Below are 26,434 nucleotides of genomic sequence, written 5' to 3'. Positions count from 1 at the left end.
CAAACTGTTTACCAAGTAAAATACATGTACATAAAACAATTTAATGAATGTTTTGGCTGTACAAAGTCTGTCCTGTTCCCCCTAAATGTGCCTGCTCCACCCTTGTCAATGGCAGAATTTCGTGAATACAATCACGTTCAGCTTCTTAAGATTACGCCATTTATTCATTGGGAAATGGGCTTTTCCCGCCTATAGCCAATACAATATGGAAGGGAAGGAGACTCTTCAGTGTTTCAGGTCTTTGTGGTTCTCCACCCAAAACCACCTGCATATACTGCGGTGACCTGTTATGTATCACACACTTACCGATATACTTCACTGGAATATTTCTCTTTTGACAAACTCATATCCTGACTACATTTCTTCAACGTTTTGTTGCTGCATGTACATGAACGTTAAACGTATAAAATTTGGTTGATCATTTGTGTTTTAAATTTGACTTCAGCACATTAAATATTGAATTATGTAACATTTCTGCAAATAAAAATTCATAAAATATATGCTAACATTTCAAATCAAAAGATATGACAAAACATCTATTATATGTATTTTTTCCAGAGCAGTAGAAAGGACTAAGGGACTATTAGTAAACCAAACTATCCAATATTAAGAAGATCTAGATGGCACTGCAACCATTATTAGAGAAGAATGCAGATTTCTTGGTTCCTCACTGTATTTACAATACACTGCTACAAGAACATCCAACGAATATCTTCCCTTTTTCTAAAGCAGGAAGTTGATTAGATGGATGTCATGTTTAAATCATCATTTATACAAGAGAAGACTTGAATTAAGACTTTGGGATTTCAGAACTTGTCTGGTCCATTACAGCCAACAGTTGTTATTTTTGAAAAGAGAAGTATAAATATTTTTTCCTTCTTGCCCGATCCCTCTGTGATTCAGAAATGAGGTTGAATGAGATTTGTTGAAGAGTGAATCATACACTCAAGCTTGTCTTTTGCTTGGAAACCGACAGCTTCGGAAAACCCTTTTATCAATATCTTACAAGTGGAAAATGCACAGATAGTTCAACAATCTTGACACGGCCATTGTTCAGAATACCCTTTATGTTCAATAACAATCTACCAAAAATAAACTCCAAGTGTTATCATTCATGGCTTTGCCTATACAACAAATTGGCAGGTAAAGAGGAATAATGGCAATGCAATGACCTGCATTTGAATGGTGAATAAATCTTCTCAACTCACATCAACATCTTAACACTATGTCTGTGATATCATAATGCTTATATCTGTCTATTCAAATTTCTCAGGAAAAAAAGTGTAAATGCATCGACTAACATATTACAACAATGAGACGGCAAAATTTTAAACAACATAAAAACAGCTTTAAAAAACTTGTACATTTTCTGTACTCAAAACATATTCTCCCCTGCATTTACCAAAATCCGATATTTGAAGAAATGAAGGTCATTACTCATCAAATATCTGACAGAAAACTCCCCACAGAAGACATTGACAAACACCAAATTAATATGGATAAGGCACATCAGATTTTTCACATCAACAAATGGATTAACAAACCCACCGAGTCTAAGCCACTTGCATATGTAAACCAGCATGTGCACCAAAGCCAACATCCATCATTTTTATGAAAATGCAGTATCTATGACCCATTATCCTTGAAAATAAATTGTAAGTGACATATAAATAGTCTAAAAGACCTCAGTATGTACCTTCCTTTTGGCAAAACCCATCCATCATAGACAGAATTCAATATAGCACTGAAAAATGTGAATTCAGTTATGTTGACCCTTAGCATGTTTCAATAAAATGGTCATTTCATCAAATTAATTTGCCATAACACTTGGTTTGGGGAGCAATTCCCATTTGATGCCACTGTGAGCATTAACTAAAATCATAAATCACACAAAAATTCCGCAGATAAAAATGAAACAAACACACCATAACTAAAGCTTTAACTTTGTTGCAGTGGAGGTGAGATCAAAAGTTCTTTCTTGCTGCAAGACCTGAGAGAATGGGGGAAAAAAATAAATTATGTAAATAGTATTATACACATCAAAGATCAGTATGCACTCAAAATAGATTAGTATATATTTTCTGCATTCAGGAAGTGACTTGTTATAAGCAAGAAGTCTTTTTTTTATTGAAAGTGATGCAATGGCACCAATACGTATACACTGCACAAACAATCGACTCCTTTCTCTTATTAACTTTAAAATAGCACCAACTTGACTGAAACTCTATGCTCCACTGCTCAATGTTCTCAAAATATTCATGACAGCAGCAGAAGCCTCGAATTTCAAATCATCACAATTAGTTCCTAACTTGCAGGAAATGACTCTTGTGTGTATCAATTATGGACAATCACAATAAGAATTGTGAGAAAGTTTCCCAGACATTTGCCAGAGACCCTGTGCTTCTGAACTCTTGCTATTATAATGCAGGATGCAGACTTCATGGCAAAATGTTAACTAGCAAGGAGGAAAAAATATTGTTTTGTTGGGTTTTTCCTCCCGTCTCTTGGTGAAACGAAGTTTTGCTTGGTCGCTGGTGCATGCTCCTCTCAGTTTGATTAAGAAATCATAAAAATCAATTTTATGCCTTAATCTATATTTGAATTCAACCTGAACTGTTTTAATTTCAATTATCATCCAAGTTTTAATTACATGTTATTAAGATATGTATAGAATTATGCAATTCTAGTAATCATTTTGTTATGTTATGTAATCTAGCTTTTTAAAGCAATTTATTTCAAGGAAAAACCCAATTCATAAGATATGTGTTATTTAATAATTGATCTAAATTTAACTTGCTTCTATTCAATTTTGCTTCATAAGATGAAGTCTCATTGTGTCGGATGTAATAAGGGGATGGGATAAGTCAAAGAGGAAACCGAGAGGAAATCCACATGTCAAAATGAGTGACCACAAATTCTACTAAATTAAAAAAGTTCTCATACTATAATAAGAAAGAGGACACAAAGAGAATAAAAAATGTAGTAAAGTTTAATCAAATAAAAAACAACAGTCTTTGGATCCCTTTTCTCTCTTTTAATAAAATATATATAAAAAAGAAATTTTGAAAGGAAGAAAATGAACTTCCAGAAATGAAGGATAGTGAATTAGAAGTCTTATTATGCAATAATTAACTTCAAAGCAATCCTCAGATTTTAAAAATAAATTTTCATTGTGTTACTACAATAAGGGATAATTTGTTGATGGGGGCATTCTCCTTCAATCAGAAGGCAGACAAGTACGTGCTAAACTTGCATTGGTTTTTGTTGGCAAAGGAGAAGGTGTAAGCCCTTAGCATTACACATCTGATGTACAGTGCATCTTACCCCCACCTTCAAGCAGGCTCTACGCCACTCACTATGAGGGCTGGAATTATTCGAAATAAAAAAAAAAGTTTGCAATTAGCAGATGAACACCATCAAAAGCATTAGCTAACATATGGCTCTAATCTTGTTATTTAGGCTTTAAGGTTGATGTTGAACGTCTGAACTCCCATGTCACATATTTACTACAAAGCCACTATTATGTGGCAGAAATATACCATGAAACACCTGCTATTGCTTTTAAGAGAGTTTTGGGACCAGGCAGTGTCTGTGTTCACAAGTGTTTTTATGGAAACCATGCTTCCACATTGTTCCACTATCACCACCATCTCCAAAGCATCCTACAGATTCTCACATGATGGATCTTCATTTTTTGTTACCCGGGTATTAGAATTTTTTTAACTTTAAAAATGGAAGTTTAAAAACTATTTAGTGCAACTATTCCTACTCCAACAAAATCAACCCCCCCCCCCCCACACACACACTTCCCAAAAATGACCACCCCAACCTTCAGGGTTTTACCCAAGAATCATGCATGATGGCCCATCCTGCTACATTTCAAACATTCTGATGCCAAGTGATTTAGATCTCTTTCCTTGTGTTTCAAGTAGAGAGCTAGACACAATGAAATGAAGTGAACCTCAGTCGCCTGAAGACCCACTTGACATATCAGGAGTATAGTAGTAGTGTCTGCCTGCTAAACACAGGGACCACTTACATCCTTGACAAAAACTTTCCAAATTCACTCATTACAGGAACTAAAAAGAGGGATGATTCATATCAGCAAGTATTTTAATTACCCTCCCGATCATGAACGATTACCACCATATAACCAGGATAGCAGATTAAATGCATTTCATAAATTTTACCAGAATGTAATTATTCTTCTAGCTTTTAAGTGTTTTAAAGAATTTATTTGAAAGAACAATTTGTAAAAAAAAAAAAAGAAAATCAGCAGAATTTGAATTTTTATATTTAGACATGGCTATAGTGTCTCCTAATTTGGTGACATCTACAAAAATAAATGATAAATGGAAATTCACACAGGGATAGCTTCTCATAACACAAGAAGTTGACATCACAATTAATAAAACACTTAAATTATATAGGCCAAACTAAATATGGCACAGAATTGTGTCTTACCACATTCAACATATTCCAGTATATAAAATAAGTACAGGTTGCAAATTACATAACAGTGATTCAGATGTACTAGGTGAAATTATGGTCCTGCAAAAAATCTTTTACTTAAAGTTATTTTTTCTGTTAACGAACCAGTGAAGACGAATCCAAAAATTCAATTTCTAGTTCTTTGAACTAAAAATCAGTAACCTCTAGCTGTAATGTGACTGAGATGTAGAAAATGTCAACTTGAAATACCCTTTTTACACTAGCTAGTTCAGTCTATTTGACCCAATTGTACTGACATAATGTATACATCAGATGCTGATAATACAATAATTATCATATGGAAGCACTTATTACCTTTATCGTGCAAACTAGAGCAAGTACTGATACTTATACATGAACAAAAATGTGCCCAAGCAATAAAATATGTCCCATTTATCAAAAGTATATAATTATCATGAAACAATAGGCGCCATCAGTTCGTGGATTATCATGGATTACTGTGATTAGTTTGTAACTAATAACCTGTTCATATAGATGGGAAAAATTTAAATAAAGCATCATGTTACTGAGAAGTATGAACTTTAAGTTGTGAAAATTGATATCTCTCTCTCTCTCTCTCTCTCTCTCTAGGACATCAGGTCAGATGTCCTGTTTTTTCTGTCTTGAAATTTATTTTAGAGCAATAGAATAAGATTTATAGCTATAAGAAAATACTTTATTTCCTTTTTTAGAAAAAAAAAATCACAATGACCATTTCAAGAATTATTTACCATCTTTTTATCAGGACAAGTCAATTAAATAGGAAGTAATTATAAGGGAAAGGCTTCAGATATAAGATCATTAGCAAGAAATAAACGGTGAAATTAAGATTTCAATTTAGCTATCAATACTGACAACTGACTTATGGTGTGAAATTTATGTGGGGAATGTCTTTAGTTCAGATAGCCCATTTTGTGCATCTTTTCAAAGATAATCTAATTTATGAGACAACTAAAGTGACTCAGTGTGTTAATTTTGCAGATAAAATTCAAAGACCACTTCATATTTCATTAATATCTTGCCATGTCTTACAATATTTTACCCCCTTCAACTGGTTTTACACACTTGGGGGAACGATTCCCGCCTGAATGAAAAGTCATTATCAGTTGAGTGCTTGAATGTATTCCATTTTGAATATGTACATAGTGGATGCGAGACATTTACAAAGGATTAACGTACATCCATTTCAGATTTTGGGAAGGAGACAAGAAACTTTTGATTATTTCCGCACCGAAATAAATGGTGGAGGAATAGTGTCTTACGAGTGTTTGCTTTACATGGGTATATGTTGTTTTTGGGAGAGCAAGAAAATCCTTCGACAAATCTCTTGGTCCTAAAATTTTTCTGTGATACAGATGTTGAGCAATGCAGGGGATATTTCTATTTACAAATCTAATCCCCCCAATCCCCGGCAGCCCTCCATTCATCAATGGCCTGTCATGAGGTCAAAATCGTACCTGTTTCTTGTGACATTTATTAATGGTCTTTCTCAGACTGCCATTTTTATCACGCTTTTTGTTTTAACAGTACCTGACAAAATCAACACTTCAGTTTCCATGGACTTTCTGACTTGATAACACTATTTCTATCCCAGCATTGGACCTTCCTGTTGGAGCATTGAGTGTTATAATCAGATCTTGAGAAATATAATAAGACAAAAACATAATGATCCTAGGGATGAGGCTGGAATTAGTTCATACACTTTGTACTCAATACCTCTTCCACTGGGAACTCAAAATGAAAAAAAAAACACTTACACATGCAGTTTAAATATTGAGGACAGTTACAAATCCATTCCAAGCACACAGGAATATAAGTCCACTAGCATGACTCAACCAAACCCAGCAAGATGACACTTATATTGTGTTTACACTAATTAAATCTATCATTTACTATAGCAGCATTTTTATGACACTTATATTGTGTTTACACTAATTAAATCTATCATTTACTATAGCAGCATTTTCTTCTATTCCATGCAAAGTTTTTAGTTTTTTGGTTTTGTTTTTTTTTTTTGAAAAATGCATATTCTGGCACAGAATTATGGTAATCTAGATGACAAATCTAGTTAAAATTCCAGCAAACTCTTCCACATCAAGTCACTGGTATGAATGAAACCTGCTTCAGAATTAATGAGAGACTACTAACGACCATCATACATAGTAATACACACTTTCTTAGTGCTCAAAGGTGGTATCTAGTGGTACCATTGAAAATCTTGATATGCTTAAATATAGAAATTAAATCATTGCTCTCAAAACTAATGATAAAATTATATCACTATCTGGGTCAAAAAAATAATCAAAATCAGACAGGGGGGAACTAATGATTACTGGTATAAAAGGTAAATAAAATCTGGCCTGTTCCCTCTGAAACTCATTATATGAACACATCTTTGTAATATAAAGCACATCAAGTGCAAAATTCACATTTGGAAATCATTCAAAGTTAGTGCAGAGAGAGAGAGAGAGAGAGAGAGAGAGAGAGAGAGAGAGATTGTTTTCATCCTTGAACTTTGACCTCTACTGTTCAGAATTTAAAGGATGTGTTTTACAACACTGAGAACAATGAATGCCCAGATTCAAGAAACAGGTGTCACTGAAGAAGAGAGAATGAATTTACAGTAGATATCAGTGTGGTTTTTATTATATCTTTAACCTTCAGCAGGATATAGGGAATCGCATAAAATGCATAAAGAAAAGATACGCCCAAGCAGGATTAGTCCTGGATTAGATAACAAAGTTGGCAAGGGTTAATCTTTTAATCTTGTTAAGACCATGAATTGTCAAATATATTCTCAAGAATTTAGTTTTTTCTAAGTAAGCTTAGAAGATTTTGACATCTTCAAAACAATCATTTACCGGTAAGAAATTAGTTATTGTATTTATTTAAATTGTTGCAGTACATTTATTTCTAAATCTTCATTTCCAGCTCTCTTTTGAATCCAAGGTCCCATCTAAACATTTAATTTTATAACTAGATGTAATGAATTCCTCCATAAACAATTCAACAAACAAGATTACTGGTACATACATAACCTTTTTTCTTGGCGGTAATATATGAATGCCCCTGAAATGAATATTATAATTTTCTGTAACGGATATAACTGCCATATAGTTACACCTGCAGAGCCACGTCTGTTTTATCAAACGAACAATAAGGACCTTCACAGGTGTTAGCCCCATCTTCAAATAAAACAGATGTCCTTCCCATTACTAAGGTGAAAACCTGACAATGCTTAAAACATCAAGATAATACAGAACCATTCTTTTCCTTCATTCCTAATTTTCACAAGGTTTACCATACCTTAATTTTTTTTCTCAAGAGAAATTTATTGCTGGAGTTAAAGTCAGGTGCACTGTCTAAGGTATCCTCTCAGTAACTTGATATAAGATCATGTCAACTTGTAGAAATGCTCTCTTTTGCAGCATCAGCAATCTAAAGTTTATAGATATTGTACCGGTAATTTGTTTACCTTTTCAGATAAAAAAAAACCACCCTAAAATAGAACATTATAAATAGTTAATTTTCTTAACATTTAAAAAAATCATTAAAATTACCCAAAAGCATGTAATTATCTTTGATCACAAAAAATGGAAAAAATGAACAGAAAATATGTGCTGGGTCAAAATGAATGCTTTCAAATTGACACATGTAAAAATCCTTGCTGCATTTCTTTTTATCAACAACAGCCTCTTTCAACAATTCTGGAGTTAGACTCTGGCAAAAGTGATAATTTTGATGAGCTGACAGAGCACCCTCCCTCGCTATTTTCCTCCTCCTGCATGTAGATATCAGGGTGGTCAGTTTATCTTTTCTATGGCTCCACACTATCTTCCTGGGATAGGAGAAATTGGCAGGCCCTCACTAAAGAACAAGTGGCATTCTTAATTGTAGTTGATAATCACTAGAATGAGGAAGATACATGTTGGGGCTGATTCCATTCTACATCACCATTTCTCCTGAAAAAAGATATAGAACTTTGTTTCATAAATATATAATAAGAATCAGAGTGTCCGGCAATTTATTTTTTCCTCAGACATTGAAAACGTAGAAATGAAAGTGCTTACATTTTATGGTTAGTGTTGTTATTTTTTTTTTATTTTAATTCATAAACACACACATGTATATATACTGGTGAATTGGTGGTCTCAATATCGTGGGTCAATTGGATGAACAATTTATAAGACCACTCCATTTAAAGAACAATTTAACATCAAATATGGTTCTTCCAACAGAAATTGTTTGTTTGAAAGGTGCAAGTACAAAGAAATAGATAACTCCAAATCCTCCAGTTCTGATTGGAAGGTTTATAGTCTAGATACTGGACTACTTTGCATACAACTACATGTACAAAACTGTAGTACCTCAGTATGCATTAACTGACAATAAGCTATAAATGAAAACTTTGTTATCTATGGGTTTATTTCTTTTTAACTTGATTGCTTTTAAAAAAATCAAATTCTCAGAAGGCAAAATTTGGTAAGAAATGGTTTTGGCACAGTACTCTACCATGCACCCATTTAAAATATCCAAATAAGAATGATGAAATTGAAAAAAGTCTTACATATCCAAATAAGAATAATGAAATTGAAAAAAGTCTTACATATCCAAATAAGAATAATGAAATTGAAAAAAGTCTTAATTATTTGCATATGTTCCAAATGTTAATTTCCCATTTATAAAAAAAATGTCTACAGGTGTTGTATACTTGAAACTGAAGTTAAAGACTGATAATTATTTCACCTACAGCCAATTTGCTAGAACTGATTGCATACCACATTGGAAGTTCAGTAATTATCAAATCTACTGAACGTTCTCACAACTGAATGCTGTTCTTCTGTAACACCCTTCTTGTATATATCACTGATATCTCCCACAAGTCTCCAGCAATATCTAAGGAATGCAAAAAAAAATATTATTTGAACATCTTAAAATATCATAGATGTGAAGAATTTGTATAAAACAGTTCGTGAAAAACAACATGTTTATCGAACTCAGCAACAGCATTCTGAAGATAACCATTTCAAACAAAACGAAACAAGTTTTGATTTTTAATGGCTTACAAACAAGTTACACAACGTAAACCTTTGTACAGTGTCCAACAGTCATCATGGCTTTTATTGCAATGTATCTTTTGGTGATGGCTCCCAAAGCACATTTATACACATATCACATCATTTACTTGTAACCAATCGGTCTGCACTGAAAAGATTAAACGTATATTATCTTACAGCATATTGTATTAAAAAGAAAGGACGCACAAGCAGGCTAAGGGAAAGGCATCTTTCATAAATGTAGAACAATTGAGTGTAGAAAGGATCCCAAATCTTTTGTATTATAGACAAAAACCTAGAATAATTGCCTCCAAAAATAGGGTTTTTTCCATTTAGACCTACCTCTTAAATCAATTATTGTAAAAATCATGTAATAGACTACAAGTATGATACTGCATCAAAGTATGACTTGAGTGCAAAAAATTTAATTAGTTCTGCAAAATCACTTTCAAAATGTATAAAAGCTGTAAAGGTGGTTTATGGATGGAATAACTGTATCTTATAGCTACCAGTGTGCTGTGTTGATTTACTCCAGTCTAGCTGCCCTCATTTACACAGGAAATTAAGCAGATAAGGGCATGTTTGAATCTTTGAGTCACTGATAATAATTTTAAAATCTGTCACATTTATTGAAGGTTAACAAAGGGCAGGCTGTAGGAAAGGGTCAACTTGGGACAGCTCAAGAAAAATGTGCAAGCATTAAACAGGTGTAGCCAATGGCTAACTACAGGGATCAAATCCATTTACACTGAAAGCTGATGGTCTTTTAATTAATGACCTAGCAAATTAATTTGATAAAATTGACCAAAGATAACTGCAAAATTTAAAGTCCAGCTATTTTAATTAAATTGAAATGAATTTAATAATTTTGCAAAATATGAAATTCACTGTCAATTATAAAATGTATGATTCTCATATTAGCCAATCAGAATGAGAGGACGACCAGTGCTCGAAATAGTTTTTTCCCCTGACTTCGATTCACAACTTTTCTCCGGATTTTATTAGAATTTCTTTTACCTTGTGTACACAAAGGAATGGGTAAAGATCACCAATTTAAACACCCCATGTAGCAATTTTCTTCGGATTAAGGCCTTCATTCAGCACTCTATAATTATCATTCAATAATTGAAAGTGAGATAAACAGTCAAGCAAATATTGAATTTCATGGGCATTTTGTGCCTATGTACACACCAAAATCATGGGGAACAAACGACGGCCATTTGTAAGCTTTGGGTGCTCTGACCGGATTGAATCAGTCATATTCTGCTGAGGTAGACTCCTTTTTTTTTTCTTTCTCCTCCCTCCCCTACATTGTTAGGAGAGGTCACTGACACCTAGTTGACAGGAAATCTGACCCTAAACACAATGCCGTTAACATGGCTGTCCCACTTTCCCCGTCTTCTTCAAATCCAGAAACTATGAATGACCATTCAATTACTAATTGATAAACTCCAAAAAGTTGACAGCAAAGACCTCATGTATATATAGAAATTGCAATGCATGCAATTCCAAGTTCTTTAATTTTTATGTAATGTTTTAAAAAATTTATATACCAGTGCATCTTTTGAAACATACAATGAAACACACTAGCATTCTTTTCCCTTGAGTGAGCTGAATTTACTTTGATTCAATAACTTAATTGATCATTACCATGTGGATTTTGGCAGTTAAAATATAGCATGATGAAATTTCCTTTAGGATGGAGTGCATTTTGCTGAATTTGCATTTCAAATTTTAGAGAGATGATCTGTTTGAACTTGAAATATGAAGTAGATCTTACTTAATTATGGGTATACAAAATTGTCAAGCTTACAAACTGTGAACATTGAATAATTTAGTCAGGTTTAGATATTTGATCAGTATACATTTTTGAAATTGAACTATCATTATTTTACCTGGTAAATGCATTTTAGATTGTATTTTTTTCAAGACATTTTTTTGGAAGACACAAAAAGAAAAGCCTGCATGTTTCACTTTTGATTACATTCAGATAGCTCATGAACAGATAAATAGCAGGCATATACATACATGTATAACTATTAAATGTAGAATCTGAATAAACATTGCTGCTTTCAAGGATTCACATGAAGAAACTGTTCATATAATCATAAAGAACAATTCCTCTGTTACCTTATGAACCACTTTACCCAATCCCCCCCTTCCTGGATGTGTCTGTCTTCATGATTTGACCTTACCTTACCCTTGATCCCATTAATAAAGTTATTCTAAGACAGGATGTGATTAGTTGAGTGCAAGAGAACCAGGGATTGCTGATTTCCTACTGATCTTTGGAAATCTCACAGTTTGTGTGTAAAGAGAATATGGTTTCTAATTGAAAAGAGAGAAACACCTTCACTTAAACCGTGATGAGTTTCTTCTGATTCACACTGTAATTTTTATATTGAAAGTGGCACTCTATGGGGGTAAAAACACAAAAGAACTGGTAGCTGGTTGCTTTTTACTTGGAGAGTATCCGGAACACATTCCTTACATTACACAGAGTCTGCACCAGTCTCTGTATTGGTTCAATGTTTACACAACCCCCTGCTGCTTCCCAACTTGAACTAAATCCAATCATACAAGAAAAATTAGTTATAGGAAAAGCATATCCAAATATTTGCAAAATTTACATCAAATTATCAAGCACAAGATCTAAGTCAAGTAGCCATAATTTTTTTTTCCATATCTTCGTCTGTTGATAAAAAAGCCAGGGAAAAAATTTATTTGCCCTTCAGTATAAAACATGATTTGGGAGAAAAGCAGTCCTTTGATTAAGAAATTAAGAATAGTTGACAATTTGAATGATTGACATCAGATAATGTAATCTGAAGTGTGTCAGTAAATATGTGGGTGGTTACACGTGTTTATATAGTCCAACAAGATGTCATCCGTTACATTTCATTCCAAAACTTTTTTTTCTTAGCATCGTTGACCTCAATCCCTATTTATAACTTTACACTGTTGTGAAAATAAAGCAGAACAAATCAGATTCTAATGCATATATGTGCATGTATTATCTTTTTATCACTTCCTGTGTCACATAGCATATAAAACTCACTTAACTCAGATTAAAAAATGTATATGATATACAGGGTGCATATGCACTCGGTGAATTGAATAAAAATTAAAAAGAAGAAAGATTCTTCAGCCTAAAATTATAGATTTATGATTAGAATACAATCAATCTTCATACATGTATTGCTAAAAGTGAACGTTTGTAGAGGTGAAAAAGTGGTCAATTAATAAAAAAAAAAATTAATTAATCCAACTTTGCCCTTTATCTCAGATGGAAAACAGATTTCATTGTGTATGAATATATAATGTTTCGAATTACAGTTATAAAAGGCCTGATTAAAGCAAAGAAATGAATGCACACTGTGATGGTATCAAACATAATGCTTAATGTTATGTGATAGTTAACTGTTGTTCATTGTACTTTGATGCAAATCAAACCAATTCACAATTGTGTAAGAAGCAGGAAAAGGATCTATAAAAGAGTCAATGAACGCCCCCATTCATTAACTGCATTTAATAATAATGCTCGACTTTTTGTCCCTTTGGAAAAAATTGAACTTTCCCAACATGAGTACAATATACGCATTGGAACATGAAAATTGTTGTTTTAAGATCAGGAAAACAGATGAAATCTTAGCTGGGCTTGGCAAAATGGATGCGTGAGTACCCATTCATGAATGGTTTGTCTCAGACTGATTCATTAGTAACAGATTCACTATAGAAGACATTTTTTAATGACAAAGGAAAAGTTCATTCATGAATATATTATTGAATGGAAAGAAAAATACAACCTTCGATTAACATATTAATTTCTAGTAATCAGTTGTTTCATATATACCCTCTAGAATTTACATCAGTGAATGTTGCACTTTTAATGCGTACTTTATGAAACCATCAATGAATGATGAATCAAAAGTACAGGTGTAACTTGTTAAAATGACAAAGTGAGCTTTGATTACATATGGATCATAAAACCATACTGAGATCAATTATTCATACTCCCCCACAGGATGTCGGAGCTATCCATCAGCTCATGCACTTTGCTTCACCTGGGGTAGGACAGGTAGTGACACCAGCTGCCATCAAGGGTACAGAGCTTGACCTATGGGTAAAACACACAATCAGTAAATAGGCCACCATTAATGTAGAACAAATGCAACAATCAGAACTCATCAAATGTTTCCACATAATGCAACAATCAGAACTCATCAAATGTCTCCACATAATGCAACAATCAGAACTCATCGAACACTCCAAAATTAGTTGAATGATTGAAACATGCAAGGAGTTCCTGATTTGAAAAAACTTGTAATATAAATCATGAGCAGAAAAAAATGTTTGGAGTTTTCAAATCAATATCCAAGACTAACTATAATGTAAAATTATAAGACCAAGAGGACACACAGTTTTTGCTATTTCACTAGTTTCTTATTGGGAATGAAAAAGTCATCAAAGTTTTATGTAGTGTGATATATGGGTTAGGTTGAGGGGTGAAAAGGGAAGGAAAGGGGGGACACTGATCCAACATTCTCACTTATGTTTGGATTCAGCCATATTAGCTGCATGCTCAGCAAATAGCAATCGTTTGGATTACTTTGTAAAAATGTATTTAAATCTAACAGTTGGTAAAGAAGAGGTTTGCAGATTACTCTTACCAGTAAATATTGTATGCAGGACATTATGTTTTATCAAATTCCACTAACTATTAAAATTAAACAATAGTTATCTAAGAATTAACATACCGGTAGTTTACAAATTGATAAAACTGGCACTCTTTATCTAAGAAAAGGAAAATTATAGGTTTATCATGTTTTTTTTACAATTATTTTTCAAGAGAGACACTTGTGTGCTGACAGATATTATAACAAAGAATAATGAAAAAAGACATAAAACTGTCATCAAAGGTCAAGGACACAATTTATTAAGAATAGCATACACTTGGTTAATGTCCTAAAAAATCCATTCAAAGTCATTCTTATTTTCATATTAATTTCCAGATTGCACAATTGCACTATGGAAGCCCTATCTGTACTAGTTTTTGCTTTAGTAATTTGTAGACCTCCTGTGAAGTGGCCTTTTACCAGATTATACACTACTAATGACTAAAGTTTCACCAGATCACAGGGGTGTCTCCTAGCAGGGGGCATATATTTTAATTACATTTCATTATTATTTAGGTGGAGCCTCTATGTAGTTTGTCTCCATTAAAAAAAATCTTTTGTCCTGGCAACTTTCTGAAAAAGAACACATGCCTACAGACAGGTATTAGACCTTGCTATTAGCCTTCATTGGTTGACCTATGATCATTTCTACTTTGTATGCTTCCCATCAAAAAGGCAATTGCATGCAATTTGGTGACCGCAATTTTGATAGAAAGAACAGTTTGTTCTGACAAATAGCCATCAACATACGAGTGTCATGAGAAAAAGTTCTCTTTGTACTTCGTCTTCAATTTTACTGTCACACACCTGTTGCACAAAGTAATTGTGTGTAAAATTGCTGGGTTTCTTTCCATTGAAATCACATACTTAATTTGATGACACTGAAAGAGGGAGGGAAAATGGTTAAAATTGACTTTGCCATTATTTTGCAACTGCATAGTAATAAATGAACAAGCATGGAGCTTTAAACTTGCATACAAAATCATTCATTTCTTAACAATCCTGATTTTTTTTCAAATATCATTTAGGATAATTGCAGCTGTAACCTCGTAATTGGAAAAAAGACCCACTGCAAAGTGTCTGTCCTGAACTCTAGGAATGAAAGCTTCCTAAACAATGGCAATACTGCTCAACTTCCTGTTGGTGAGAGTTCCCTTATCGAAGCTAAACATCTGGAGGAGCCATTGCACTTAATGTACGGTCGAAATCTATAATCAATAGCCTGTACTATTTTTCTAATTAATTCTCTCTTTTCACTGATATTTGCAAGAATTAAATGAATAGAAATTTCTGATTGAGACATTCCCATTTCCTGACCCTAGGCACAGATTTATTTCGTGCAGTTGAAGCTGTTATAAAAAACAATGGGTTATTTTTTATGTTTTACAGTATCCGATCAGTCAATTACAAAAATAAAGATTTTAACTTTCAGCAAGATGGAGTGAAAACTGCTGTTTTTCCCTCTATCTGCACCTCACAACTTACCACCAACACATACCAGGCTGATAATCTGATGAAAATGTCATGTGTTGCCACCAAGAGTGATCAAGATTTGACACATAGTGACAATCATGGTCAATATTGGCGACAGTGGGTACCTGTGTATCTGCATCTGCCATCTTGTTCTAATTTTATTTTTTAATGCTCATCATGTGGTCACTTGCTTTTGGAATGAGTCTTAACTGCCAATTAAAGTGTGATTTTGTGCATGCAAGTTCATGGATTTTATCAGCTTTTAGATAAAAATGACTGATATGCTAAGTATTGCCCTAGGAAATGAACAATATTAAAGTCAAAAATATCTTTTAAACTCAATTTCTAACAAATATGTACTTGATTGTGCACTTGATTTCCAGGTTCTGCACAATTTAAATATTTGACCTAAGCTGTGAATGAGATGATCAGACCACACGATATCTCTCTCTCTCTCTCTCAACATATACTTGATTTACAGGTGTACATCTGCATGAATTTCTCCAAAACCTTTCAGTCAAAATGAAGGTTTTTTGAAGGAAGAAGTGCACATCCTCTGCAAAGGGAGTAGCAGAGCCCCGCAAGCCTGCTATTTTCTATAGTCTGAACTTTGCCACAAAGTGCTGTGCATTGGGGCTGATGGTGAGTTGGATGTAGCATGCATTGGATATGTCCTAAGTGACTTGTGGCATTAGATACCATCATTTAACAATGATATAATGGGCCTGATCTTGCATGTCTGTTTTGATGCACTTGATGCTTAGGATCAATACTGGCAAACACGCATTCCAAGAAAAGCTTTTAAAAAATCATAACATAATTGAGGCAGATGGTGTTTTGAGTACCTAAAATAATTCATTGTAGAGCAAGGGGGCTTTAAGAACAGAAGCTTGGCTTAGAGAATATTGACCTGTTTAGAAGTTTGCTGCAATAAAATGCATCCACTTTTTATGGATTGTTTTTAGCTGCTTAAATCATGGCATCTGAAAAAGAACAGAATGGAAATTTTTCATTTGAAAAGCTAATCATTAGCAAAATTTCCTACACTATCACATTAACTTTTTTCTGACATTTTCTAACCTTTAAAAATATAGATAAAAAAGATTTATATCTCATCAAAATCCACTATTGTGAAATGCAAATGGAATTTTTAAATTATCAATACAGTTCATCATTATTTTCAGTTTCATGTATTTTTGCTTTTGTTTTAATCTTGTTACTAATCTTCTGTTGAGGTCTGGTTGCTGATCTTAATGTGTGGCTAACTTTCATATTGCAAATGAAATCTGTTTTTAGCTATAAAATTTCATATTAATTTCTTTCAACACCCCAAAAATTGCTACAGTATTCCTAAATTTTATCTTGAATACAGACTGTGCTTATTTTTTATTATGTAGGGGATATATTCAAAAATAAAAGCTGTTGATTATATCAACAATATCCATTTCTAAGTTCCTCATCAGATATGTAAAATTCTATCCACAATGCATCCCTTCTACAGACCATATGTCATTTCTGATAAACCCTTCACCCTCCTCACAGAATGTTCACCAATCAAAAAAACTATTTCAATATCTACTGGTCCCATTAGTCTGGCAAATGACAAAAAGTCAGGAAACTTGAACCTGAATCACTATCAGTGTGCCTGTATAAAACCATTTATATCTTCCATTTTGCATTTGAAGTCATGTAGTTATAACACAGTTGCATTCAAAGTCGTCATACCTGGGGCAAAAGCTTGTCTGCTGGGCAAAGGGCATCTCTTTCCCTTCACAAACCTGGTGGTATTCTTGTCAGAGGAGCCCGTTTGATCTTTCATCATCATATTCTTCATATTTTGATAAGAACTTTAAATGGAGGATTAGTTGCATCTTAGTGTCAGCACCTATGGAAAAACCAAAGCAAATATCAAATAAATTTTCTATTCTTTTTTTTCCTTATCATGCCTTTGAAGGTTTTTAACTTGCTGCATTTCATTTTAGGTATCAAATTTCTATTTATGATTGTAACATGAAATTCATACTTCATACATAAGCCAAAATATAAACTTTAAAAATCATGCTACTTGCATTTTTCCTTTTTTTTTGTATGCTGGGGGGGGGGGATCAACTTGATTGATGAATTTCCTATGTCTTCTATCTTTTTTTTATTAGCGAGTAATAAATACATATCAAGAAATAAAAAAATTATCTGTATATCTTCACAGGATGTGAAAAAAGTTGTGAAAGAAAAGTCATTTGAGACATTTTCTCCATTTTTATGATTGTCCATTTACAAAATGACAAACAGGTAAAAATAAATCCCCAGTTAAGTATCAGGTGTCATTGAAGAATCATCATTTACATCTCTGAACAACATCATAATAGACCAAAAAGAAAAACTACTGTAATTTAAGTGTTTTTAAAGCCTTTTTGGTAAACCACAAGATCGAACAAGATATAACTTTTTCTCCCCTTTAACGGGCCTTTTCAATTAAAAGACAGATTTCCTGTTTTATGACTTTGTTAGTTATAAAAGAGTAACTACTTCACAAGATATGGGTTAGTGGGTTGATGATTTACAATTTTTTCAGCAAACCCCTCCTCTCCCTTAGACAAATATTTCTTCTGTGATTTAATATATTACTAGTAATTTCATGTATTTCTTCCAAGAAAGATGCAAGATAAATAGAAGAACATTATAAAGAGGAGAAGGAAGTGGAGAGGTTTTTTAGGTTCCCAAATTCAAGATCAATGGATATCAAATCAAGTGGAAGAAGTAAACATCCCTTATTGCCCAAATTACATGCCATTTAGAGGGATGTCAAATTTCATTATCTGTATAAAGTACTTGTGTACTAGCTGCTGTAATTATCAATCCACGTTGAAAGTACAGCAGACTAAATTTCATAATGGACGTTGCATAACATTTTACAAAAATGTTAGATTGTTATTCATACCTTTTTTGAAGAAAAAAACTTATATAATCATGATTTAGTGCAAATGCACTGAAATTGATTATGGTTTTTTTTTTTCATTACTGTGTGGTGTGAAAAGAGACACGGCCATTAAGTACGTACCAGAGTCCCTTGACTTATTTTCTCTCTCCTCTCTCTCTCTCTCTCTCTCTCTCTCTCTCTCTCTCTCTTGCTTTGTAGTGGTAGTGTTTATTGAAAATTTTCTGGTAAAGGTCTGGTAAAGGTTGCTTCTACCAACACCAATTTTTGACCTGATCGAGTATTTTCATTCAATATGCACAGTACTGGCACAATATATTTATATATATCTGACCTCATGTTTATCTACTTAAAATACCAGAAAATTTGTTTGTTTTGCCCGTAAAACTGGTAATTTTCTAAATTCATTGAACTATATTATATAATAACTTTAACACAGTAAATATAAATGACCACATCACTGTTTGTACTTTTTACACAATTACACCAAACCCACTCCTATTTTCACCTTCCTACTTTTTTTTCATCATTACGCTAACAGTACAGAATTCTTTATCAAGGCGGGCATTGATTTTTCTCCCTCTTCTTTTGTAAATTCCAACAACACAGCATCGAACCAATGAATCTACCATCCCTGTCTGAAGCAGAACAGCCAAGCCCTCATCAGCAATATCAAAACTTGTGAAATTGGCAGAATGGATAGGATCAGTTTTGTATAATCTTTGCTTCCAACATCAGCCTAAACATGTAGTGTCTATATTCTTTGTACCGATAATTTAAAAATTCAATTTATACCTGTCTGGATTGCATGTATTTAATTTTTCATGAGTTTTCAAAAATGTATGGATTCTGAAGTATGATCTGTAATTACACAAACGATGAATACCATTTTCATCTTCATGCTTGTTTTTCGTTTATAATTGATTATTTTATATTAATTTAGATATTTTAAAAGCCACTTCTACTCAAATTAACACAGTGAAAAAAGAGTTGAAGCTGTCTAAAATTGATATCATTAAAAATGAAATTTTTTCCATATATTTTTTAAAGATTTATTTTCAGTCTATCATTAGAATTAAACAATGTTTAATTAATAAATCAACCATTACCAGGCGTTAATTTTATATTTCTGTGCATTAATGGTCATAAATGAAGGAGGAAAGGGAGAAATATTGATCTTGTCACCAAAGTCACATGGCTGACACATAGGCTTGAACAATGCCACTGGGGACTGTTGTCGGAAACACTGGACGCCCACACACCTTCTCCTTTCTACCGAACAAACTGTGCTCACAGAATTTCTGTCTTGTCAGTGCAGTACAAATTAGATTAACATAGTTGTCATAGATCAATTTAGCTATTGCTTGTTCGGTTCACAATGTGCGAACAATATTTCAGGCACACCCCACCATCTTCAACTTTTAATCCAGGAGTGTCAGAAGTTAAATCAATATTTTGTATGTCAGTCAATCATTACAAGTTCACCCGTACATACACGTGTACTGAAAAACTTGGTAGTGGTGTATTTTATGAAAGTTCAATGGAATAATGCGTTGGAATCCCCCCCCCCCCCCCCATTTTTTTTTGCAAAGTAAGACATATCCATAACCATCCCCCCTTTTTTTTCCTTGTTGGAAGTTTTCTTATATGTCTAGCCCACCTCACTTTCAGTTCGCTTCTGACGCCACTGCATGGCCATCACAATCACCAGTAATACCCAATACATACATGTAATACATGCATTCTGCTTTATGTACATGTAATTCTTCTAACATTTAAAAGTATATGTGTACCTGTCTTATAGCTTGTGTATAAATTGAGTCTCAGTACTTTAATTTCATCTTCCTTACCTACAAAAAAGATAATCGAATAAGATTTCATCTTATATTCACAAAAATAGAGCTTCAATTTCTTAGACAAACATGCATAGAAAGTGTAATTGAATGGAATCTTATTACAAGCTAGTATGATCATATCGCCAATAAATTAAAAATCATCACTGTCGTTCATATCTTACATAATATGTGTGTATACACACTTTCATGTTCACAATTTCATCTGATCAAAAAAATTTCAAAAATGTATACCAGTAATGGGCTTTTTCTCTGGCTCTTGAAGTTTTGAACTCAATGCAATGGCATGCAGATTGCATTGACCCTCAAATCATTGAAAAATACCAATTGTATCCATTATGGTTATATTTTCAGTTGGTATATTGATTCATCAACTCTTCAGAGGCAAAACAAGGTTGGAATGGATTTACAAAATTATTTTTCAAAATTTAAGAATTGAATTTGCAGTCAACTTTTCTCAAATAACTGGTATACATAATGAATAATGAATTCAAAGCAGTATTGAAGGACATTCATTGAATAACCTATAACCAAGTATCAGTATATCATTGATAAAATATTCACAATTTGATATTTAGAAAAATGTGAAAATCCCTTTACATGCTTACCACCGCCTGTCATTACTGCACTCTCTGCTCTCAATATGCAAAACAGTGGTGACTTGATCGGAATTGTGGCAATTCTAAAAGTGGATCATCTTTGAATGGATGATATGCCTTAATGTTTACCAAACTTATGTCATATCTGTAGTCTTAATTCTGGAAAGCTATGCTGGGTCATAAAATCAGGTCATTTACAACCACAAAATGTGAGTACACGTAGGTGCAAAAAAACTAATTATCATCCATCTCCATAGAGTTCAAGTGTGACTGAAGTGTGTTTTTCCTGATTCTTAAAATCTTCACCAATCTATTTAATTATTATTTTACTGAAACCACACACAAACACTTTACAAGAGATAAGTCTGTGTTTGAAAATACAGCCAAGACAAATTATGCATGGATTAACTGGGCCACTATAAACAATATATTCTTGACAAATTTTGCTGAATAAGGCAATTGATGGATAGACAGATGCCTTCTCCCTCCCTCTGTATCTTACCAACATGGAAATGTTATCTCTTGCTTATAAAATTACACTTCAATCAAAAGTATATATTTAACAAAGTTGATATTTAAAAGGATATCTACATGCCACCTGAGTTAAAAAATGAGTAACCCTCTAATTTATCAAATGATAATAAAAGATGCTTTATCGTTTTAGGTCAGCCAATATATTTACGACAGTGGTATGGAAGGTCAGTGCCTTGGAGATTTAGGTTAGCTTCACAGGGTACAGAATCATGATCATTGCCCAGGAACTTTTTTGAGGGGCTCAAAGAAGGAAAAGAAAAAGATGTAATGATATAGCATCATGATCCGAGTTCAAGCAATTAGACATTCAATCACAAAACCTTAGCCCTGTCTTAGTGCAATAAATGATGCTTTAGAGAGTGTGACCATATAGCACAAAACCTTGACATTGAAAATAATACTAGTACTCAAGGTCATGTTGCACAAACTGAAAATAATACTTATGGTAATGTTATACCAAAAGAAAATATTGAGATTTTATAAATTTGAAAATATGAGAAAATATTCTCTAAGTAGATGAAGAAAAGAAATTGCATTTATCAAATCAAGGTCAAAACCTTTAGTTATGTAAGACTAACAATAAATTCTCTTATTAGGTGTTATGAGGTCATCTCTTCCGATATTTGGAAAATATACTTATACATAAAATTCCCTGTTAACATCTTCAAATCTATCAGCGAATGCCCTTGAAAATGTCTTAAAACCTGCAATACAAACTATTTGCATCTTTTTTACATACTCATAAGTTTTATGTTATGAATTTATCAAGGGATAAAAAGTCTCTTATGCATATGATAATTTTTTATTTTGGAACTGTATTATATTCTAATTTTCTATGGCAACTTTGGTCAAATTATGGTTATAGACTTTCAGGTGAACAATGTGGCCCATGGGCCTCGTTTAAAAACTACAGATTTATTGTACTCGGTTCATCTTCTTCTCTCCCCTCATTTAACCTCTCTTCCAGATGCGCCTTACTAACGTGTCTAATGATTTCGTGTACATGTAGTCCAACTTGTATGCACACCTCGCAAATTAAAATTCATCGTTCATTTAATTTCACGTACTTTAACATAATTGTGTGAATTGAAATAATAAATCTATCGTTCAATGTGTCCAAGCTTTGAAACGTAAGGAAGTTTGGAGTTATGCAAGCAGTATGCAAATTCTAACCCCATTGTTGCCAACACCTGTTCTAGGAAAAGAAATTCAACAACTGACTTCGACACAGCATCCAGCACTGGTAGGCCTCTCTCACACACATGCCAATATTTCTGTCGACCAGCGGAAAAATGTTCCTTGGCATGGAAACCGATACTTTCAAACAGAACTCCTTGGCAACGCGCTGGCACGTTAGATATTTCCAATAATGCCATTAGTGCAGCTTGAATTGATTGAGGCAGACTGGCACTTCTGAACGTGGCGTACTGATTGTGTTTTAGGGTGTGGGTGTAATTCTTCTAATATTCAAATCCCACGCCTATCAATTTTTCCCTTCCAGTTCTGATCCTAAAATTAATTGTTATTTTCTACCATTTCCAGTTTATATTAATTGTTACTCTAATAATTTTATAAAAATACCAATCAAAATATTTTCGTCCAATTTGATATTAATTTTATTTTTTGAAGAAATTTAATTTCAATACCATGACAAAGCATGAAATATATAAACAAATATAATCGATTTCTGTTCTTTTCTCTCTCCCTGCACATGGTTAATACCGTGCCTCGGCACAATCGGATCGCAGGCCGTTCACTCTGGGTTGAAACAAAACGGGACGTTTTGCAAAGGTTTTAATTTCATCATCTGCACATGCCGTGCGACCTTCAAAAGGTTTTTCTACTCAAATCTCGAGAACGATCTACATTTTTTAAGCGAAGGCAAAATCGCAAAAAGTCATCTTTCAAAAACAAACAAATATGATGGTACAATAATCAATGCATTATGATGTAAGTGTCTTATATGTCTGGTGCCCTTTTTGTTTCGGTCGCATTCAAAAAACTTTTTTTTTTTTGTTTTCTTTGAGTTAAGTGCGCCTCTCTTCTGTCAAAGGTGTTTTAAAATCTTGCTTCGTCATCTATGTGAAGAAGCCTTACCCGTTCATATATATATCTTCACTTTAATAGCTTTTTACCTATATAGCTCTGTACCTATATAGGCCACCGTTGATCATATCAGCTGGCAGGGTAATTTTGAAACAAAATTAAGAGCATGTGTTTTTTGGTGTTTTTTTTTACAATTTGGAAGCGCGATGTATTGTCCAAGAATTATAGATTTAATTTTTTTTTTTACAAATGGTCGGTAAATTCTGTTCAGCAAATTTAAGCTTTTATCGTTTTTTTTTTTCTAGAACTGTGAAAAACTAGTTTGGTCTAGTTATGCGGCCTTGTTTACCAATTGGGGAACTTAATAAAATCGGTAACCTTCCAGCCATTACAAGTTTCTCGTCGAAATTCCAGCTTCTTGATAAAATCTTGGTAGGGGTGGACACTATCAGACACGGGCAGAAAATGTCGGCTACCATCTGGAATGACTAAAACACTTTCTAATGCCCCTTAATACACTGAATAAACGTCATTGTGTAACAGTAATTCATAAACATAGTGCGACTTTTTCGGACTGTTCATGATGTAGTAAATATAGGCAAGGTTGAGGTAGTAAAATTGCTCGCAAAAAAATCCCAAAAGAATAAGAGACTATGTTAATCGTCCATTCATGCTCTTGGTTTTTTTTTTCATAGTTGAAAAAGTTTAAGGGATACAATTAATTGAATCCCCGAGGAACTGATCTAATAGTGATAAGGCTAAACTTTTATCAGTAATATTGAAACTGTTTTCCCTGAAAAAAAAATTACTGGAAATCTAAGTGCATGTCAGAAAACTTAACCAGACTTTTCCTAGATATCTATAAGCAGATAGTAAAAAACAAAACAAAAAAAATTAACAAGATCCGTCTTTCTAATGATAAAAAGTATCGCCGCTAAGTTGTTATTCGTTTTGTCATGCATGTATGTTTTATAATTGGATTTAAATAATACAGTTTTGCAAAACGGACAGGAATATATGAGAAAGCCAGCAATTTTACAGTTACTATAGAAACAAATGACATATATAACTCTGCAGATTGCCGTTATTTTCACTGGCATCGGTTCAAAGTATTTTGGCGTTATTGAAATTGAATACCATTAAGTTGCGATTTCAGAATGTACAGATAAGAAACTTGGGATGGAATTTGCTCAGTCGTCACGCAGAAAAAAACCCTCTACAAATTGCTGTTTAAACAGAAGATGAAGAAAACTTAGAGGAAACACTGACACACTTTTCTGATTAACCTCAAGACTGTCCAATTTAAAAAAAAAAAATAATACCCCTGACAAGCAGTTGGATATTTAACTAGGTATTAAACCTGCTGAACTCTTTTTTTTTAATTTGAACAAAAAGATACACAAGAACTGTCCCTGTATGAAGGGAATAGGATTTGGTCAATGACTCTATGACAAAACCACTTTTCATGAAAGTAGAATTTGTAAGAGTAAAAGCAAGCTTTCCAATGAACAATAACAGCTATTTTGTCTAATATTTTAATATTTCCTGTGTTGTACTTCTCCATGTGGATTTTGAAGGTTTAAGAGATTATTCAAACCTTGGTCTAATGTGAGCTGTTGTGCAAACAATCTCCCATTGACCATACTAATATGATTCAAAGACTAGTCTTAAAGGTTTGAGCAATGACCTAGCGCGTCTGAATGGAATGGTAATGTGTGGCGTTACCTGTTCATTGAAAACTAATTCCCACCTACAATTTTACAACTATGGTCCAAATTAATAATAAAGACTTCCCCTGCTATGAAACTAAGCAAGATTCATTGATTTGGACCCATTTCAAGTTATACAGTTACCAGTATTTCTTCTTGAACAGTTCAAGCAATAAACTACACCCACTGAGTCCCAAAGCAAGATCATTGTGCCAACTCTAATGCCAACATAAAGAAACGGACATAATTCTCATACTTCATTTACCCTGCAACTAACTCACTCTTGCCTCTTTTTGAAAAAATTAATCTTGTAACTGTAGTGCATTGACATAAATATTTCAAAACCTCCAAATATATGATGACAGAAAAGCATAATCAAATAAATTAGCATGTTGTTTAACAACAAAAAAGTATTTAAAAAAAACCAAAATTTGATCCGATTGAGTCAGTAAATGTGAAATGATAATGTACCATATTTAACCTGTCTGACAGGAAGCACCATTTGACATGTACTATCAATTTCATCATATATCTATATCACACACATATATAAGGAAACTTGGCTGTAACACAACTGTCAAATAGTGGTCGGAACCTCATTTTCAATGTTTTTTGTCGTGTACTATGTACACAAAGCCACTCATCTGCTTTCATTGCTTGGGTTTGATCTTCATGGCACATCAAATATTTCTAGACATGCAGACAGATACAATATCATGCTTTGCAAAATGGGTGTGGTCGTAATTGTTGTAATACATCACATTTAAAATACTGTCATGACCGGGGCAGACATGAGGACCCACATGGTGTTTTAACAGTAATTGACAGAAGCAATTCATACATTAATGCACTCAAACTCATATTTCCCCCAACAGGAATCATATTTCATCAGTCTGCAAAAATTTGATTAAACGTAGTTGCGTTTCTGGACTAAAATCCTCCCATTAAATATCTCAAGTATATACAAGTACAAACTCTACGTAATCTTGGGACAAATTCTTGTCTCGCTGTTTCAGACTCAATCTTACATATCTTGAATCCTTAAAATAATAATAAAACAG

The 26,434-nt window shown here is 33.3% G+C and overlaps 1 long non-coding RNA gene across 3 annotated transcripts; it reads right to left on the bottom strand.

Annotated features, from left to right (window-relative positions):
• Nucleotides 1-7,996: 7,996 nt before the first annotated feature.
• Nucleotides 7,997-17,587, bottom strand: LOC128191643 (uncharacterized). 3 transcript variants are annotated; one of them, XR_008244446.1, is made up of 6 exons: nt 17,423-17,587; nt 16,608-16,680; nt 13,563-13,665; nt 9,558-9,696; nt 9,270-9,387; nt 7,997-8,453 (listed from the first exon to the last, which is right to left on the bottom strand). It is a non-coding gene; the product is annotated as an uncharacterized LOC128191643 (long non-coding RNA). The 3 variants fall into 3 exon arrangements; XR_008244445.1 differs by having other exon boundaries at nt 9,580-9,696; XR_008244447.1 differs by lacking the exons at nt 13,563-13,665; nt 16,608-16,680; nt 17,423-17,587 and adding an exon at nt 10,566-12,187 and having other exon boundaries at nt 9,580-9,696.
• Between the last annotated feature and the right edge of the window lie 8,847 nt (nt 17,588-26,434).

The sequence above is a fragment of the Crassostrea angulata genome, chromosome 7, assembly GCF_025612915.1.
Source record: "Crassostrea angulata isolate pt1a10 chromosome 7, ASM2561291v2, whole genome shotgun sequence".
Lineage (NCBI taxonomy): Eukaryota > Metazoa > Mollusca > Bivalvia > Ostreida > Ostreidae > Magallana > Magallana angulata.
This window is presented reverse-complemented; position numbering and strand designations above follow the sequence as displayed.